Below are 20,172 nucleotides of genomic sequence, written 5' to 3' on the forward strand. Positions count from 1 at the left end.
TGATAGACGTAACTATCACTTGGAAAAATCCAAGAATTCACACCTTTGTTGATAAAATTCACATAGTTTTTTCTAATCTCTCTGTGTTCATATTTGGTTTTAGAATCATTAATAATAGGCTTTTCAAATAAATCCCAATAAGGAATGACTTCATTTACTGCCATTTATCTAGAAAGAAAATATTAAATACACTTTAAATTATATTCAAATAGTAGAGGTGGATCTTCAATTATCACTGAGGGTGTCAACATGAGCATTACCGGGGATGTAGTCTGAACCCCTTCCTTAAAATCATTACATCCAATAAGCCTTTCCTCTGTTCAGCAAGATGTTTATTGAAATATCTCTTATTATTTGAAATTATATCTTTTAGAGACCTCAAATCATTTAACTCTCTTTGATTATTATCTATCCCATCTTTTCCTTATTCAATCAGTCTATTTTTGAATAATTTCAGTCGAGGTTTAATCATAGTGTTATACATGGAACAAGCTTCATCTTTAAAATTTTTATGGACGTCTTGAATAATTGATAAATGGTGATACTTTTAAAGGAACTACCCATGCCACTTCCATACTGTCCTGTATCCAATAATTGTTTCTTATTGATCAATATTTTATATTGATAAATTTCATTAAATAACTTCATTCAACTTTTTTTCAAATCTAAAACATATTCAGTATTTTCTCCATTCAGATCAACTAATCTACCTAATTTATCAGTTATAGTCATTTTTAGTGCGTTGATATATTCGTTACTATTGACTGGAATATATTGCCTTTCTATAGAAATTTCGCAAAATAGCGTTCGAAGTTCTGTTTTCTTAGCAGAACTCCAGATCACATAAGAGGTTGTATTCCCATTCACAATTGAACTAACCACTAATAAGTAATGAATATGTATTTTATCAACATTTCTTGTAATATAAGGAATTTTAGTACCTTCATTATATTTACTTCTTGGTTCAGCTTCAATTTCAAAGCATAAAATAAAACATAAGCCACTATTAAACCGAAATTTATAATTTTCTTTTAAGATAATTTTTAATCTTTTTTAAAATCTTTTAAAACAAATTTCACTGTTGCTAGACTGAATGAAATACTTATTGGGTATCGATCTAGGGATTAATTGAAATAAGGAGTTAAGAAATAATTCAAACCTTCTTCATCATAAAACCCATTGGGTGTAACAACGTCCATTCTTCCTTATTTTTTTTTCCTGTGTTCAAACGTATTGTTTTAAATTGGGAACTAATAGTATACCATGAGTACAATAGTATACTTTGAGTTAAAACCATTTCGTAATCAGTATTTCGATCTAAACTGATCAAATTACTTGTATAAGACTGTTCATTTTCACTTTTGTTACCACAATTTATAATAAAAACCATTTATGAGAAATTGTTTTCTTCATAAAATTTAAATTCTGAGATAGTTGTTGTAAATAGTATTATAGTAATTTTCTTCATATTTTTATTTTTGAATAATGATTTGAACCGGTCCATAGCTTCATTTTTGTCTTCATAAGATGTATTTCCAGCTCTACTACCTTGAAAAGTATATAATTTTTCCATTATAACATTTGCATTCATGTCAATCCCAGTTCCTTGCTGAGATCCTATAACATCAAAGTTATCTTTTAACGCTGCTATCTTTCTTCTGTAGATTTTTACGAACTGAGACTTTTTTTTTCTAATTCGCTAGATCTCATACTTCATATCTTTCCTCCGTAACTTTGATTAAGTTTTCCTGATTCATATATTGCCTCCACCAAATATTGATAAATTTTATTGTCTGTATAAAAAACTAGGCATTTTCATTTAGAGTTTCTTAGTACCATAGTCCTTATTGATTTCTCTCAAAAGATCATCATCTACCCCAGAAATGACATTAGCAATGAAATTTGGCTTTCTTGGGGGTAGAATAGCTTGACATGAGTGAGCTTGAGTGCTTATTTATAAACTTGATACGCTGCGTAAAGATTGATCCAATCATTGTCCCCGTCTTCTTAAATTATTGTCATTTTCATGTAATTTATCAGTAATCATAAATGTATATTTATCTTCTGCTTCAACGATTGGAGCACACAACTTTTCAGCATAGTTACGAAATCCAGCTTGCTCTTAGGAAAATTCTTGAACTGTATTTCTTTGTATTTCTATACTTTTCACTATTCTCGCTAATAATCTATTCAACTTAACAGGATCCATTTATAAAATGAAAGTTTTCAATGAATAACCTTCGAGAGTTCTTTTTCGTAAAAAAAAACACCCTTAATGAGTTCCCCAGTTTTAGCTTTCATACGTTATAGGGGTTGTATTTTTCACTGTAGCTACTTGAAACAATTTAGTTCTATAATTTGGTAGGTAAACTTTATCAAAAACACCCTTACTTCTAATAATTCTAAACAAATAAACAACACTGAATTTGTTTATGAATGGTTTTTGAACTTCAAAAGCAGGAAAAAAATTAGTGTAGATCTTGTTTTCATTTTTTTAATCGCTTCCATTGGTTTCATTTTAATGGATTGATGATAAGAATTTTTACATTTGCCAACGAAAGAGGGTAATACCTGTAGCTAACGTGTTGTGTTGCTTTGAGTAAAATGTTTCTTTAATTTGTCTTTGATTGAATTCTATTAAACTGCTCAAACATTTGAGCTTTCAATTCACTTTCATTTGAGAACCAATCAATTTCATGACTGTTAAAAAATACTTGGACATTTTTCATAAGAAATTCTGTACCTTTATGTTTTTGTAATTTTTTAGGCTTTCTATTTTTAAATAGACCCGTAAAAGCATTAACAATTTCCTTATTCTTTTTATCTTTTAAAGGAATCCGCCAAGCATATTTACTAAAACAATCTGATTGTAAGAATATAATTAAAACTTTTATTTGCATTTTTTTACCGCTGCATATCAATCAAATCTGTTTGCCACCGGTCATCTATACTATGAATGTAAACGCTTCTTGTTTTAAATGTATAATAAGCTAGAAGGTGTGAAGAACAACCATTTTGATTTTGCAACACTTCTTTGATTTTGGTGCTTGATACAGTAGAACCAGGTTCTTTCAATTTTGAATATAAATCAGCAATCCCTGAAAAGTTTGACAAGAGAGACAGAGAAGTTTATTATTAAATACAAGACAAAACAAATTACAATTCAAATTGGAAATACAATACACTTATTCCCCTTAAAAGGCTCCATGGCCAGAGATACAAGGGGGATAATAGTGCTCTAAAATTTTGTTTTCTACGCCACTATTTTCAGCACAGATATCGCTTCCTTTCATCCAGGGTCTTACTGATTGCTTCTTTTCTTAAAAAAATTTTCTTTCAACTACAAAATGTACAAATACCATTAATTATTGACACTTCATTTATTCTTGAAACTGTCCGAGTTAAAGAATCAGTTGCAATAATCTTTTTTATATCACATACAATAAATATCCATTTATTACAGATTTAAATTATTCAACAAATTTAGATTATACGATTGTTCTGCCTTGCATTGTTTATTGTACACTATTTATTTCCTACAATATTACCATTTTCAGAAAAAATAACAGACTTTCATGTACAACCTGGTTTTAAATATCCCGTATTGATCAATATCAGGAGAAATAAGACTAGGATGCAAGGTAGGCTAATAATCTAGATCAAGAGCTCCATCGAAGGAAGTCTAATAACAGTGAAAGCAGTAGGCTACCATTAAATTCCTTATTTTACGTTCTCTTCATATATTGCATTTGCGTGATATATAGTACCATATACCACTATTCATTGATACTCATTTAAAGTGCTTGTGCCAAAAACAAATTATTTTTGATACACTTAACCCATTTATTTCTGTTTATGTTTCTTACCACTGTGTTTAGTAAAAGATTTCTAAAAAATAGTCATTCAGCTTTTTTGAAAAGATCAATACTATATAAAAATGATCAAGACATCGTTAAACATGGAATAATATTCAAGCACAAAAATTCACTTTTAGCTAGTCACAATCTGTGAAAAATATTCATGAAACTAGATCCTAAATCGTTCAAACATTTTTTCCAACGAGTAATAAGACTGGGAAAAATATTTTATCTAAACGAATTGATTTTTTAATGGGAATATAGGTAAACTTATTCTTCAGAAATCCAAAAAAAGAAAGAATTGTTTATTCAGAGAACAAAACTGTAAATTTCTACCACCAATGCGTTTGTGACCGTGAAATTCAAATACTTTTTGGATATGATTCAAGAGAAAAGAAGTTCAATTCTTATATTCTTCAATGTCCGATAAATTATCGTAATGAAGTAATCGTATCGTATTTGACCGTGGACCAGGAAAATAAATAATATCAGAAAAATGGAAAGCACCGAATTATACGATGAATAAACGTCATATCGTGTGGTAAAATTGGGACCATTGCTGGGAATGTAAATGCAAGGATAAACGATTGGTTTGATGAAAACAACAATTTTTGTACTTGAAGTCCTTTGTGGAAGACGAGTTTAAGTGAAATTTACATGTCACTGAAAAACATGAAAAATTTCTATGCGATTCGGATAAGTTTGGAAGCGATGTTACATACAACGGTCCTAGTCACAATGTAATTTTTCATAAAGCTGGTTATAATTAAATCCGACAGCTTTACAGACCTTAAAGCATCGAAGTTACGGACTGGGTCTTTCTTTTCAAGATTCAATTCATTTCTGATTCAAGTTTAATGATGATTTCAATTGATATGGTAACAATGGCACTGTTGAACCTGGCTACTGGTGTCAGTAAGTTCGAATTCGACTATTTGAACTAACGGGAAGATCCCTGTCCTGCGTCTTATTAGAACCCTCAAACTTGAAAAACATTCTAGATTAAACGAAAACCCACTTGACATTTGGTCTCCATCTGCCAGTAAAATCAGAGATCACTAACTTATTCCTATATTATACCAAACTAAATCGATATCTAAACCATCGATATCTGAACCATCAGAACTGGGAGGATATAACAATACAATAGAATTAAGAGGTCATCCTCTGTATAGTCTTATATCCTGTCCCTAGAGTGAAGAAATATTGCTGAAGTATATTAGTCACAAGGCTATGACAAAATAAATTGTGTTTCTTTTTCGACACAATCATACATCAGAAATATAAAACTTTTGGCAGAAAATATTATATATAAAATTTAGACCTCTAACAATTACCAATTACTTATCCATTTTTATAGCAATACAAGAGAATCAAAAGGTCGTCTCCTAGATATCCTGATATCCTGTCCCTAAAGCAAGGAATATTGCTGATGTATGTTAGTTGAAAGGCTATGACACAATAAATGGTGTTTCCTTTTGACACAATCATGCTTCGGAAATATGAAGCATGTGGCTGAAAATATAATACGTGATATTAAGACCTTTAACATTTACCACGTATTTAACCATCTTTTTAGAACAGTGCTCTTGTATTCACAGCCATAATATGTAGTTAGTGGCGAAATATTAATGCTTCAGAAATTACTTATTGTTGATTATGCGCTTTATACATTATGATATAATTACGATATATGTTATTATAATAATAATAATAATAATTTATTTATAACCCACAAAGTACATTAAACTGTGGAGTAAACACACAAAAAAAGAAAAAAGCGAGACAAAAAACATAACAACATAATTAACATAAGAGCATAACAACATACAACATAAGTAAATTACCTCAATTCAAAAAATAGCCAAAGAGGGTCAAAAACACCAATCATTTACCAAATTTTAAGAGATATATTTTTAAGATAAATGTTTCAGTCGCGAGGGCACATCAAAGATGTTGAATTTAGAAACGACTGTATGATTCCAATATCACCAAGGCAGATGCAGCAAATTCTTGCAATACTTAAAATACCCTGAGCGTATTTTCTTTGTATCCATCTTGCGAATGAGGAAAGCAAAACAAGAAAGATAAAAACAGCAGGGGCACAAAAACTAGAATAAAGACGGCATAGTCCTTTTCGGTTATACCGACCACGATTTGGTGAAATTTTCGCGTATCCAACCCGCATACTTTTCAGCACGCTGGACGTGATAGCGGAGCAAGTACACGAAAGTGACGTGGTAAAAAGAGACCCACCCATTTAATACTTGCTGAACATGGTATAGTTGAAGAACCCAAGAAAAGAGGTGATGCTGGTGGAGGACTCCCAAAACACAAAACTCACATTTGGAGGCATTAACTGAAAAGCCTACATTGGATAGTGTGGCTGAAAGCCGGTAACAGTTGGTAATTAGACTATGTTTTGTCCGGCTAAGAAGCAGAACATCATCAGCATATGCAACGTGACTAATGCCTAAATTATCATTGTAAAAAATTGATAGTTGAAGATGTTGGAGACACGAAGCTAAAAACATTTAAATATGCTCGGGGATAACACGGCACCTTGCCTAACGCCTTTTTTAACAAGAATATACTCTCCTATATTACCATTCCACTTCACTCTAACTGAAGAATTCGCAGATCAATACTTAAGCATGGAGACAATAGAAAGGTTAATACCTGAGGCTGCTAGAGCAAACAAAGCATTTGAATGAATTACATTGTCGAAAGCACAAGATATGTCAACAGTCAAACAATACAGGGGACTCTTTTGAGCAACAGCTTGTTTCATTAGCTGACACACAATATGGTGAGCTTGAACGCAGCCCATACCTTTTCTAAAACACAGCTGGAAGGGTGTAAAATTGCACTTGGAGTGAATGGCCGGTAGCAGTATATATTCAAAAAGCTTACTCACAAAACAAGACACAGTGATAGGACGGTAATTAGAGCAAGCGCTGGGGTCCTTATCCCTCTTGACTATGGGAGATATACAACCGGACAAAAAACTATCTGGCACAACAAACTGTGCCAAACACATCTGAAACCATAACTGCAAATGCTTAAGCAGTTCATGACAATCATAAGCAAAAAACTTGAAGCAAAAACCGTCACTATCGAGAGACTCAGACTTATTCACTTGCTTAAGAGCTCGGAGTATAACACCAGATTCCACCGATAACACTTGAGATTGGTTGACACGGATTGGGAGGATTGAGTTGACAAGCTTTGTAAAATGATTTTGGTGATTAATATTAAATGAAAGCAAAATATTTTTGTAATGAGAAACGAAGGCACATAGCCGAGGAAACGAATTAATTGGAGGTGAACACTTTACACTGTTTATAACACGATCCCAGGATTTCTTGTCACAAGGACCATCCCAGGCATTCAGTCTCGCTCTACGCAGGGAATATTTGTACTCTCGTTTGGTTTTCTGTTTTATTTGATGTACTGAACCAGAAGAAGGACGATTACAGGCTGTCCACACACGGAGCCAGAACTTATCCTTTTGTTAAGCCATCTTCACTTTAGGATCAACTTTCCAAAAGGGATTGCGAGTACCCGTTCGCACGCACTCGGAGGTTACAGCTTTTTTAGCAGCCGACTAGACAGAACACTATTTGCTGATAATACGAGTTGATATCTATTCGAGTTGAAGTTGTACATACAGATGTTTGCAATAAGTGGAAAGGCACTTTAATAGATGAGAATAACTGGGACAATGTCAATGCATAAAGTGGAACATTGGTATTTTCCCAATTTAACTTTGAGAACCACTTGGGAGAGTTACGTTGCACAGAGCTCGCCATGGAGCAAGATAGTTGCCACGTGAATGGTAAATGATTGTCGTCGATTTTAGAGTCGTCCATATGAACTATTGATGAAAGTAGAGTTGAATCTGACTCAATTACATGATCAAGGTTGGAAGTAAGACCACCACGATTGTGAATATAAGTAAATAGAAGATCTTTATTAGCAAGATGGAATTCTCAGGGTAGTGAATCGAGAAAGATTTCAGATCGGTCAGAATTAGATAATAAGTCAGTGTTCATGTCACCGGCGAGAACCCATTTGGTTTTTTGTTTTGAAAGGTCGCTAAGTAGTGTTCGTAGGCGATTACATGCTTTTGAAAAACTAGACAATGACTGCACAGTCTTTTTATTACAGGGGAAATAAATGTTTATAAATGCAGTATCATCACATTTTATCGCTAAGATGTTAGCGTCGCTTTTCAATAATATCGGCAGAGTCTTGTGTCTGAAATAGATGGCCAGACCCTCTGACAGTCTACCACGGGTTTTCTGGGCAGCTCAGAAGAAGGTATAATGGGCCAAAAAACGCTTTAGGCTATCAACATTCACTTTAGAGAGAAGGTGCTCCTGTAGAAAAACGATACCATTTTCAAGCAGCTCACTAATCAGTAGATCCTTGTCTTTTGTACCATTAATATTAAGGGACACAAAGCTAAACGGAGTTTGAGCATTCATTTATTAGCGTTGTTGAGATCCGATCGGAGAACTTTGCATTTCAGACTAAAACTTACGTGTTTCATTGTGCAATTTGCACATTTTGGCGAAGCTTGGCAAGGGTTTTCCTTGGAATTCATACGAGGGCAAGAACATCTGGAACAGTTGGGATGTGCTGTTGAGCCGTGACAAGCTCCAATCAGGTGATCAGTACTTTGACAGCGAAAGCATCGACGCGGAAAGAATAGAAAGGGCTTAGCGTGAAAAACTTCGTACCCAATACGGATTCCCGACTCCAGTGCCGCGTTCAGGGCGGTTTTGTCGATAAACTCGAGGTGAAATGTGCGGGAATTGCCGATTTGATTAGCACTAATAAGTCCCTCTACTGAGGCCTCTAAATCAGCTCTTGAATAGTTATGGAGTATTTCACGGACAACAGCAAAAGGCTTTTTATCGATTACTTCGGTTTCAACGTTTGGAATGGAGCTAGTAACAGCTGCAGCCAGCGTGTCAGCTGAGCGCTTATCACGTACCATCACAACCCAGCTTCTGCTGTGTGGCTTAGATTTCCGATTTACGATCCCGTCATGACCATCCAACGTTTCGAGCTTCTTCATGTGAAGGATAGGGTCGCTGAGTTCCGGGGGTGGGTTTCTTACAAAGACAGCGTAGGACGGTTTTTTCGTATTTTGAGTAGGGGCTACAAGATGTAGATTGAGAAGACTGTCCCCCAGTAACCTTGGACGAAATATCACGCAGTTGTTCAAGACAAGAGATCACGTTGGCACTGAGGGTACTGAAGGCATCAACAGGGATCATTGGCACTTCGCTGGGACATTTGATAACAAAGTCCGGAAGCTTTATGTTTTGGGAATCGCACTTTACAAGCGAAGAAATAATGTCCGAAGCACAGTTTAATGCAGCATTGGCTCCTACACGCTTCGATGGGACTTCATTCGGAAAAACCTTTAAAAAAAGCAATTTACGGGTTTCAAAAAGAGAAGAAGACTCGAAGAAATCGGCCATTGCCTCTTTTATCGTATCGGGCGAAACTCCTTTAGCAAGATTTTTCTGTACAAAGCACAGGATAGGATTGTAGAAAAGTTCATCTTCACACCAATTACCAGTTTTCATTTTCTCTAGATTGAAGGTTCACTTGCGAGAGAAGTAAGGGAAGCGTTGGAGGCTGCCTTCCTTGTCCCCGCAATTTAAAGGACAAGCCCAACGGGTACCATGGCTCTTGTAAACAGCTCTCCCCCACCCTTCTGCTTACCTTTCTCCTCTCACCTTTGTCGTTACGCAATCGTTTAGGCTATTACTCAGGTTTAAATAGAATAAACCAGTCAGACAAGTTTTAATTAAAACCAATCTTTTGCCAAATATTGCAAGATACTACTAGCTTCACTGGGATTAAAACTCCATTATTCATTAGTTCACTGAGAAAGCTTACTCGTTTGATTTCGTCAATAAATATCCAATTTTAAGGTAGATGCATTCACCTTGAACTCTGAATCGTTACTGATTTGCTTATTAAGAATGTGATTCTTCCAATAAATTTTATTATAGGAGCTGGTATACTCTGGCACTGACCGACGATGCATTATAGTTAAAAATCAATGAATGAGTAAGATCTATTATCAGGATTTGCCAACCACCGAGAAATGCCCAAAAAAAATCAAACATCTGAAATTCTCTACCCAGCAGCAATCTACAAAACCAGAACGCCTCAATATAACCAATCCTATGGACGAAAGTACCAACTGCTATTCAACAATCATCTCTAGTCCTATCAACTAAACTATGTAAGCCTAAGAAGGAAACGTATACAGTTGAGAAGATGCACTTACCACACATTATGTAGAACACCAACAAGAACTATAAACACCAACAGATCGCCTTCAAAACTATATAGAAACCCAACATTGACAATATCACGAACATTCATGAACAATAAAAAAGAATGACATTCGTTCCAATTTTATGACTTATGAATCGACAATCCAAATAAGTTTTTGACAACTATCTGAGTCAAACTACTCTTAAGACAATTTAGCAAACGCTTAAAAACGTTACAAACTTTAGCGAAACTGGGAAGAATTTAAACAATGAAAATATTATGAGGTGAAAAACTAAAAACTAATATTAATTTGAACGAACGATAATATACCAATAGGTGTGAAAGAAAGAAGCATTACCAACTTAGTGACGAATGATAAAAGAATGTGCCAAAAGCGATTTATAAAAATTAACTTAGTGAAAAATGACACAAATGGGACAGTAGTGATTTTATTATGTTGTAAATATAATCTAACTGTAATATGTTAATATTTTTGAATACCTTGGATTAATCGGAAATCAAAGTTGAATTATAATAAAATAAAATTAATTACGATTTTAAAAAAACGATTGAAATTATGTATTTACAGGGTAAGCCTATACTTTTGTTCAAGTGCTTTATATTAATGTCAGGTGTAGGAGTATAATTTTAAAACACCATAATCCTAGGGGTAAGGACACAAATAATAAAAAATAGACTATGTAATGCTATATATGTAGATCAATAGCCATTTCGCGGTAAGGGAATTGTAAAAATAACCTTTAATATATGATAAAATTTTTGAAGGAAATATAAAATTTAAAGGAGATTAGTTTGAGGGTGAGGACATCATTCTACAGCGGTAAGGGGGATATATGACTTACAGGCCTGCGATTTCCCCTATAAAATTCAAAACAAAATTCCTTATTTGTTTTCATTAAAAATTCAAAATAAAATTCCTTGTTCTATTTCCCTATAAAATTCAAACTTTGAACATTGTTTTGATTTATTTGTTGATCTTGCAAGAACAAAGAAAAATGTTTCTTTTTGCGTTATCCAACAAAAATCTGGCTTCTATAAAAAAGTCAACCAGCTTTGATGACGTCAATTACGAATTCAATAAAAATCCTAGTTAATTCCATTAGGGGATAGTTTATTATGAGAGTGAAAAATACCTTAGTTTTTATCATTTTAATTGAAATACCCCGTTTGTTGTATCGACGTTAAGCTCCCAATGTTCAAATAAAACTCCCAGTGACTTCCCTTTTAATAAAACACCCCCAGTAACAGTAAAAAAATATCTTCTAATAACCCCCCCCCCGTAGCAAAACTAAATTATCCTCATCAAACTGAACACTTCACAAGTTTTACTTTGCTGGGTATCAGGAAATTTGGACAATAAAGCTGATACCATTACCATTCCTTTATCTGATGGTGATTTTACTTCAAGTAAGCCCGATTTGAATTTTGATGAAACTTATTTTGGATCCTCTTTTAACTTCTCCTCTCCTATTGTTTAAACAGCATCAAATGCCTACCCTTTTCAAAATAATCAAGCTACTTGAAACATTTTCACGGTATTTGGAAGTGACTCCACTACTAGCTTGCATCATAAGAAAATCATTTACTTCCACCAGGTCCTGCATCCTCTACTTCCACCTTTCTTAGTGTTCATACTACATCGAAGCCTTATCTTCCTGTCATTATTCAACTAAAAAATTCTTTTTCCACAACGATCTACCCACAAACTTTCTCGCCAGCCATGCAATACCTTGTTGCACTCCAAACTTTTGTTCAATGTGAGTCACCTTCAAATCCCTTGTTTTCTACATCCACAATGCAAAACCAACATGCTTCTGTTAAGTCTTCAAAATTTTCCAGCCAAAGCCTTTCACACCCTCTCTGCTCCAATTCCCCCTTCCAAACACCAGTCACAACACCAGAATACTCTTCAGTATTTGATATTTTTGAACCCTCAAATTCACCTTCAGCAACTTCTATAACTCCTTTCTCTTCTAGTCCAAAACAACTAAGAAAAGAGTGGGCCCAGTTTTATCAATAGAGACACAAATAGAGGATACCATCAAATTATTCTTGGAGGAGAGAGCGAGGAGAAAGAATAACTCGGAAAATTCAACAAATTATGGGTTTTACTGCACCTTAGCCCAAAATTTGGATCAGTTACCAATTTAAATCAAGTTTGCATTCAGAATGAAATTTTAGAATTGTTAGAAAAATAATTTTCTTATTTTGATATAAACATATCTTAATGTCCATTATCAAACTTATATCTGATTTTCGGTCTACAATTTTGTCTGAATTTTTATTATTAAACATTCTATCTTATCTCTAGTCTTCAATTTTGTTTCTTTTTATTACATGAGGAGAAATGAAGGTGCAGTTAATTTTGTTCCTGTGCTGTTGGGATTAAACAGAATAGAAAATAGAGTACCATATATATTAAACTGATAATGAATACAAATGTGTTAATATATATTAATTAAAGTACCAAGGTCACTAAAACCAAATATAATTCTTTAAATTTGTAGAGACATACAAAACTATACACTTTTAAAATATTAGCAGAGAACCAGCAATTGAATCTTGAAATCATAATATCCTTGTTTTAAGGCATGAATACACCTAAAATTGAGTCAGGTGGCTAAAAATGTTTTCGTTTTGATGTCTTTGGTCAATTTGACTCAATTGTCTTACAACACCTTAAATTATCGATAATACTTTAGAAAATTAACAAATTCTTCTCCAGGATTTTTCTCTAGAGAATCATCGCCAAAACCCGCTTGAAATCAAAATCAAACCAAGACAAGTACGTTTTGCCCCCAATAATCAATTGAGATCACCAACCAGTAACCACCAACCAATAAACTGTTACACCTGTAATAGATTAGGCCATATAGCCAGCCACTGTCTCACGAACGACAATTATCGCCCCAATTTTAGTGGGACTAGCAACCGTTTGTCCAGGGGGAAAAACTATAGTGGGTAAGCTACAAAAGCTAATCAAGGGAACACCTTCTTGACAAGAGGTAATTACCAAAATACAAACGAAAAATTTCCAAGGATATACACATCAGTATCGTGGGAGAACAAACCAACCTAATAATGATTGGAATTAGAATACAAGAGGTGAATATACCAGCCGACAGGAACAATATAACAATTCTACTTCAAATAATAATCAAATAAACCAAAGTAGAACAAATGAAAGTTCTACACCTAACATCTGGGAGCCCCCGGGAAATAATACAAGCTTCCAAAACTCGTAGGATCGAAATTTGGTGGCAGACATTTTTGTAGATCACCACTAGTGATCATGCCATTTTTAGGTGCAGCAAACAATAAAACGTTACCAATATTTAAGGATTTAGCGTAGCAAATATTTATTTCTCAGCCCTTTTAGATTCAGGGGCAACGGTAAGTGTGATAAATGCATTTGTATATCACAAATTGCTCAATTATATTAAACGGTAAATGAGTAAAATATGCCCCAACCTGTTGAGTGTAACCAGACTTGATCTGGACGTGAAAGGATCCGTGCATCTAACCATACACAAGGATAACAAAAACTTTCCTAATCGATTTATACTTTGCAAAAACTTCCCAGACGAGGTAATAATAGGTGCTAATTTTTTTAAAAACAATAGATTTTTTTTAGACGTTGCAAACTCAAAATTCGTTTACCAGAAATGTAACAAATCAATGATAAATAACATAAAAACTAATCGAATAAAGGAGAAAATTTGTAATATTAAAGATTATAGACAAATCAAATTCAAGAAATTTCCAATTTATGGAAGAAATTTGCAAATATAGAGCCTGCTAGGAGAGATCCAATGGATAATATCCTGAATTTAATAAAGAAAAATCTTGTTGAAAAATACTATAGATTTCTAGTGCGTAAGACTAAAATTCCTCCAAAATCCATACAGAGAGTTCAAATATCGCAAATGCTAGAGTGAATGTTATATTTGGGTAAAAAACACTCAGACAAATGATCTGATTACCCTAAACAAAGGAACATGTTTAATTGAAATAAGAGTAGTATCGGAAACAGATATAAATAATTGGAAAAAATCGAAAAAGAACTTAGTAAACAAAATAAATTCCCTAATTGACAAGGAATTCCCCAATATCAAGAAATCAATTTCTTGGAAAATTTTTATCTAAACCACATAACTGACACCCCATTGAAATGAAAATTATGCAGCCTACTGTGGAAATTTAAAGATGTTTTTTTACATCTGAAGACGACATTGGACTTTTCCCATTTTACAAACATGCCATCCAAACTACGGGATTACCAGGGGCAAAACATCCCTATCGTATACCATATAAGCATAAAGAATGGCTAATAAATAAAATCCAGGAGCTAGAAAAAAATCAGAACAAATATATGTATATAATATTCCGCTTAAGGAAACCGCTAGGATCGATTGTTGAAAGTCAGGACAAATCCATTTCAAAACAGATTTCGAGTGATTGTAGTTTGTGGGTATTAGATTAAAAAGGAGATAGATAACAAGGTTATCGAAGGTTACGAGGCTTCTTCAATGAGGGGGGACAGTTAAAAGGGGTTCAAAACAATTTTTCCAGGGTGGGATAACAGTGTGCTCACTCAATTTCTTTGGGAGTGCAGGCAGGCTAAAATTTGAGACGATTTTATGGAAAAGCTTTATTTTTTTCGAAATGTTAACTTTTGTTGCGATTTAAACCCGAAGAAACAGCAAATATTACATTTAGATTTAGCTATATTTAGTATATACTTTAAGGTATATATAAAAAGTATATATACTTTATAAATTTTATTGTTTTTATTGCTTACTTTGAGGTCATAAAGAAACAAAACAGTGCGAATGACCTAGCCTTTGATTTAAAGTTTTTTGTTTGTATGTATTTTGTTTAGGGCTATCGACGTGTAATTCCAACAGTAAACTTAATCGAAATTGGTCTTCTCTATTTAATGATCTAATGATAGAGTTAAGATTCTTAGGATTTATATCATATCTTTTCTATGTTGACTGTTTTAAGTTATGGATCTTTCGATTATGTTCTTATGATTGTAAAAAGTACTTATTTTGGTTCACAAGTTTTCTTCTCTTTTTTCTCTTTTCCCCTTACGTTGTACTCTTGCATTTAGGAGATTTGCGCCCCGTTTTGTTTTGATAGGATATAAATAAATTGAATTAGATTGTTAAAAATTACTTGGTTGTCCAATTTTATTTCTATTTCCAGTTAATCCTGAAATGAGCACTAAGGTTGTGGCGACAGAAGATGGATCTTTGACATTGGAGTGTTAGACAACTGGTACCCCACAACCTGACACTATATGGTCCAAAGAGATTTATGGAAAATATGGAGAATAGAAGGGAAATTTTTTGATAATGGACAAATATTTAGTAAAACACTAACAATCTAACACTAAAAATTTCCAACGTCGATAGAAAAGAAGGTGGATCATATGAATGTGTTGCTACTTTTTTTATTAAAAAAAAATTAGATCATAAGGCCAAGCACAAGTCCCTAGTCTGCACCCGTTATTTTAGTCCCAAAGAAAAATAATGATCTTAGGTTAGTAGTAGATTATAGAGCCCTAAACAAACATGAAGTTAGTGACAAATTTCCTCTACCTAGAAAAGATGAAATTCTAGATCCCATATCAAATAAAATAAAATATTTACTTCCCTAGATTTAACACAAGGTTACTATCAAGTTAAAATAGCGGAGTTTGTTGTATTTAAAACTGGGTTCTTCACAGTAGTTTGGCTCTTATAAGTATTTAAGAGTACCTTTTGCACTTAGAACGAGTTCAAGTGCATTATGTAGACCCTTACTTCACTTGTTAAGAGGTCTAGATAACATAATTCATTTTTTGACGACATATTTTGTATGGATAAGAATTCGGAAGACCATTTAGTAACCTTAGCAAAAGTATTTGAAAAATCTAGAGAAGGAAATTTAAAATATGGACCAGAAAACGTAAGTCTTCTTCAAACAAATATAAAATTTTAGGACTAGGTGTAACACAAGGACAAATTTCCCCAGACCCCAAAAATACAAAATCAGTTTAAAATCTCAAACCCCCTCAAACTATTAAACAATTAAGAGGAATTCTAGGATTAATGAGCTTTTTTAGAAAATTCATAAGAAATTACGCACAGATAGCAAATCCACTAACTGACCTTATCACAGGAAATCCACAAAAAATTACTTGGTCAATGAGAGCTCAAGATTCCTTAGATTACCTAAGAAATGTACTTGTTTCAGAACCTATTTTATCATTACCAGATTTCCAAACAGGACAATTCGTTGTTAGATGGGATGCCTTAACCTAGGGAATTGGGGCAATCCTATCCCAAATAAAAAACGGAGAAGAAAATGTTATATTGTACGCTTCTCCTATCCCTAGATGCATGTATCCAAGATACAGTTACGAGATACAAGATTCGTGGCGGAGTACTGACACATGTTTAAATGAAATTTCACCTCAAATCAGCGATGAAGCTTTTTCTAAGAGATTCACTGAATTGCGAGTGTTTAATTAACATCCAAGATACAGTTACGAGATACAAGGTAGTAGAACTGCAATAGTTGAAAAGAAAGCAAGAGATGGCAAACCGGCAAAACAGGAAAATTTGGCACAGAAGACGAAAAAGAAAAAAGAGTAAAATGGACAAAGAGAAACGTAAAAGAAAAACAGTAAGATAGACAAAGGAGACACGAAAAAATTGATTGAAAATCGAAAGGCTGCAAAAAAAATTAAGGAAAAAGAGCTGAGAAATCTATTTTTGGAGAAGCAAGTTTAGATCGTGTGCGGGAAAATCAACGGATGGAAGAAACAATTAAAGCTCAAACTCTGAGGTCAGGTTTTCAAACCTGAAAAATGAGGTCAGTATACTTAAATTGACAAGGTAAATATACTTAAATATTGTTTACAATTCTTTTTAGGCAGAAAAAATTCATTGAAAACCAAAAGGCTGCAAAAAAAATTAAGGAAAAAGAGCTGAGAAATTTTATTTTGGAGAAGCAAGTTTTAGATCTTGAGCGGGAAAATAAAAGGATGGAAGAAACGATTAAAGCTCAAACTCTACAAATCCAACGCCTGAAAAATGAGGTCAGTATACTTAAATTGACAAAGTAAATATACTTAAATGTTGTTTACAATTCTTCTTAGGCAGAAAAAGGATCAAAATTGTGTGCTCAGCTATGAGAGAGCTAGGAAATAAAAGGCTCCAAAATCCCTCAGGGGGAGCTCATTGGTTTTATAAGAATTTTCTGCTTTAGATGCTTAAATGTTTATAAGAAACAATATTCTTTTCAGCTTCAAAGAAATTTACAGGATTGCAGTCTGGAAAATTCTCGTTTTCTGAATATCAAAATTACTTATTCCTTAAGCTAGTTTTAATTTTTTGTAAGTTAGCTTTTATATTATGCATTGGTTTTCTTGAAGATGGTCTTTTAGCCTCAAAATGGTAGAAAATCCTAGCAAAAAAGACAACAATATTTTTCAAAGTATACGAAGGGGTAATTAAAAAAAAAATAATAGTCACCATCTCCCTGATTCTTTCACCCAACTTGCACAAAATTTGTCTTAAACATTATTTCTTCAAATGACCGTTAATAAGAACTTGCTTTTAACCTCTGTACACAGGCCAAAATTATCCCAGAAATTAATGAATTATTTGCGGATTATTCATTTTAGCGCCAGGTAATTCATTTATCAACAATAACTTTTTATTTAACTAAATTATTCACCAATAGTCACCAATATATATATATATATATATATATATATATATATATATATATATATATATATATATATATATATATATATATATATATATATAGCTGGTATCACAATAGTATCAAAGGCAGCTCACACTGGCAGCTAATAATATCAAAAGATACTCAGGACGAAGGAAAGATATCAACGGCAAGCAAAACGGGTTACTGGAAAAAGGAAACAATACTATGAGAGAAACAAGGATGTTCTCAAAGTTAAGCAGGTAGAGAAAGCAGCAGATCTAAGTAAACATCGAGTTTTAAAACAATATAACACTGACGAAGAGTATTATCAGAATCGCATCAATTAATCAAAAGAGCATATGAAGGACTAATAAAGAAATGATGAGGCTTATCACCTGAGGAGTATAAAGTTAGCATAAAAAAGTGTGAAGGATAATTGTGAAAATGAAGAGACTTATTACTTGAAGACTATCAAGTTAGCATCAGAACGTGTGAAGGATAGATAATAAAATAATGAGACTAATCACCAGAGGACTATCGAAGTATGTGTCAATCTAGAGAAATATCAAATGCAGAGAGAATGAAGAGTATAGTCAAAATTAAATAAAGTCAGCATCAAAATGTAAAAAGGATAGATACGAAATTGATGAGACTTCTCACCTGTGGACTATCAAGTCTGTATCAATCCAGAGACATATGAAATATGGAGATAATGATGAGTATCATCAGATTTATGTCATGAAATTGTCATATTCTTCTTCTCATATTCTTTGTATGAAAATTGTCATATTCTTTTTAGTACAATAACCGAGATGAACAAAGTAGATTCATTAATACATTCCCATGTAGAATTACATTTGGATAAATTCAATTACTGCGCAAACAAGTCAATTAAGCTTGACAAAACGGGACATTCAATTTATTGTCATCCATGCACAGGAAGTTAGCGATTTTTCGGTACAATACGAGCATGGGCGCCACATTTTCCTTTTCAAGCAAACTTTGCTAAAAGCTTGTAAAAGGCTGTAAAAAGATGCAGACTCATAAGTGGTGTGAAAATAATTAGGACCAAAGGTAGTATTGCATAAATAAAATCCGTGGTAGAAGCTACAATTTCGATACTGAGTTTGAAAAACTTGACCAGGACAGAAGGAAATACACACTAGCTAACGCCCAGGAATTAAAGGAATGAGTGTCATTTAAAAACTTGGTTTTCCAACTGACATTACCCATATATAACGTAAAAATAGGATCATGTATGCTAGATTTCTTTCTAAAGGAATCACAGCAACAAGATATTCCGAATTCATGTGAAACTCTAATAGGAAGCACAAAAAGAGAAACCTTTATCAATTTAAGAAACGACTTATGGTTATTTACAGTACCAAAAAAGACGGTAGGAACCCTATCCTGCTACAACAATACGGAAGAAATTGACCCCCGTTATCGAACTGAAATAATGCTACAGGACGGTGGAGCAATTACAATTAAACAAGGTTGCAGATTCGTGACTAAAGAGACAACTGTGCAAACACCTTTAATCACAACCAGCAGAAACATCATGAGCCCAAAAATAATAAACTTTCAAGGAATAAACTTGTCATTCACAATCCCAAATATAAACAATGAAGACACAAAACGTCCATATGGCCAGAAATAGAGAAAATCCAAGGTACAATGCAATTAAAAAAAAATAAAAAAAGCATTAGATCTGCAAATACCATTATTCACTAACGAAGACCAAAGATTAAAATACGTGGAAAATCAGTATGCATTGTTTTTGCCAAATACATGGTACAATATTACATTCGCCATATTTATGGTATTTCTTATTTCACTAATAATAAAGGCACTGCTAACAGTAAACTATGATAAGCTCTTAAAACGGAGAAGAACAAAAAACAATATAATTGAGGCACAAGAAATGCATCAATTAAACCCTACTGCTCCTGATGATATATAAGCCGTCAGAACCAAGAGGATATAGTAATACAAGATAATTTTGAGGTCTTGTCGTGTACATTAATGTATCCCGTCCCTACCGTAAAGAAATATTGTTGATGTATGATAGTTGAAAGGTTATGACACAATAAGTTGTGTTTCTTTTCGACAAAATTACATAATAAAATATGAAACATTCGGGAGAAAATTTTTTAAGTAAAATCAAGACCTCTAACAATTACCAAGTACTAATCCATATTCATAGATATACAAGAAAATTAAGAGGTCGTCTCTTGTAAATTCTAATATCATGTCCCCACGG

Source organism: Artemia franciscana, chromosome 13, assembly GCF_032884065.1.
Source record: "Artemia franciscana chromosome 13, ASM3288406v1, whole genome shotgun sequence".
NCBI lineage: Eukaryota > Metazoa > Arthropoda > Branchiopoda > Anostraca > Artemiidae > Artemia > Artemia franciscana.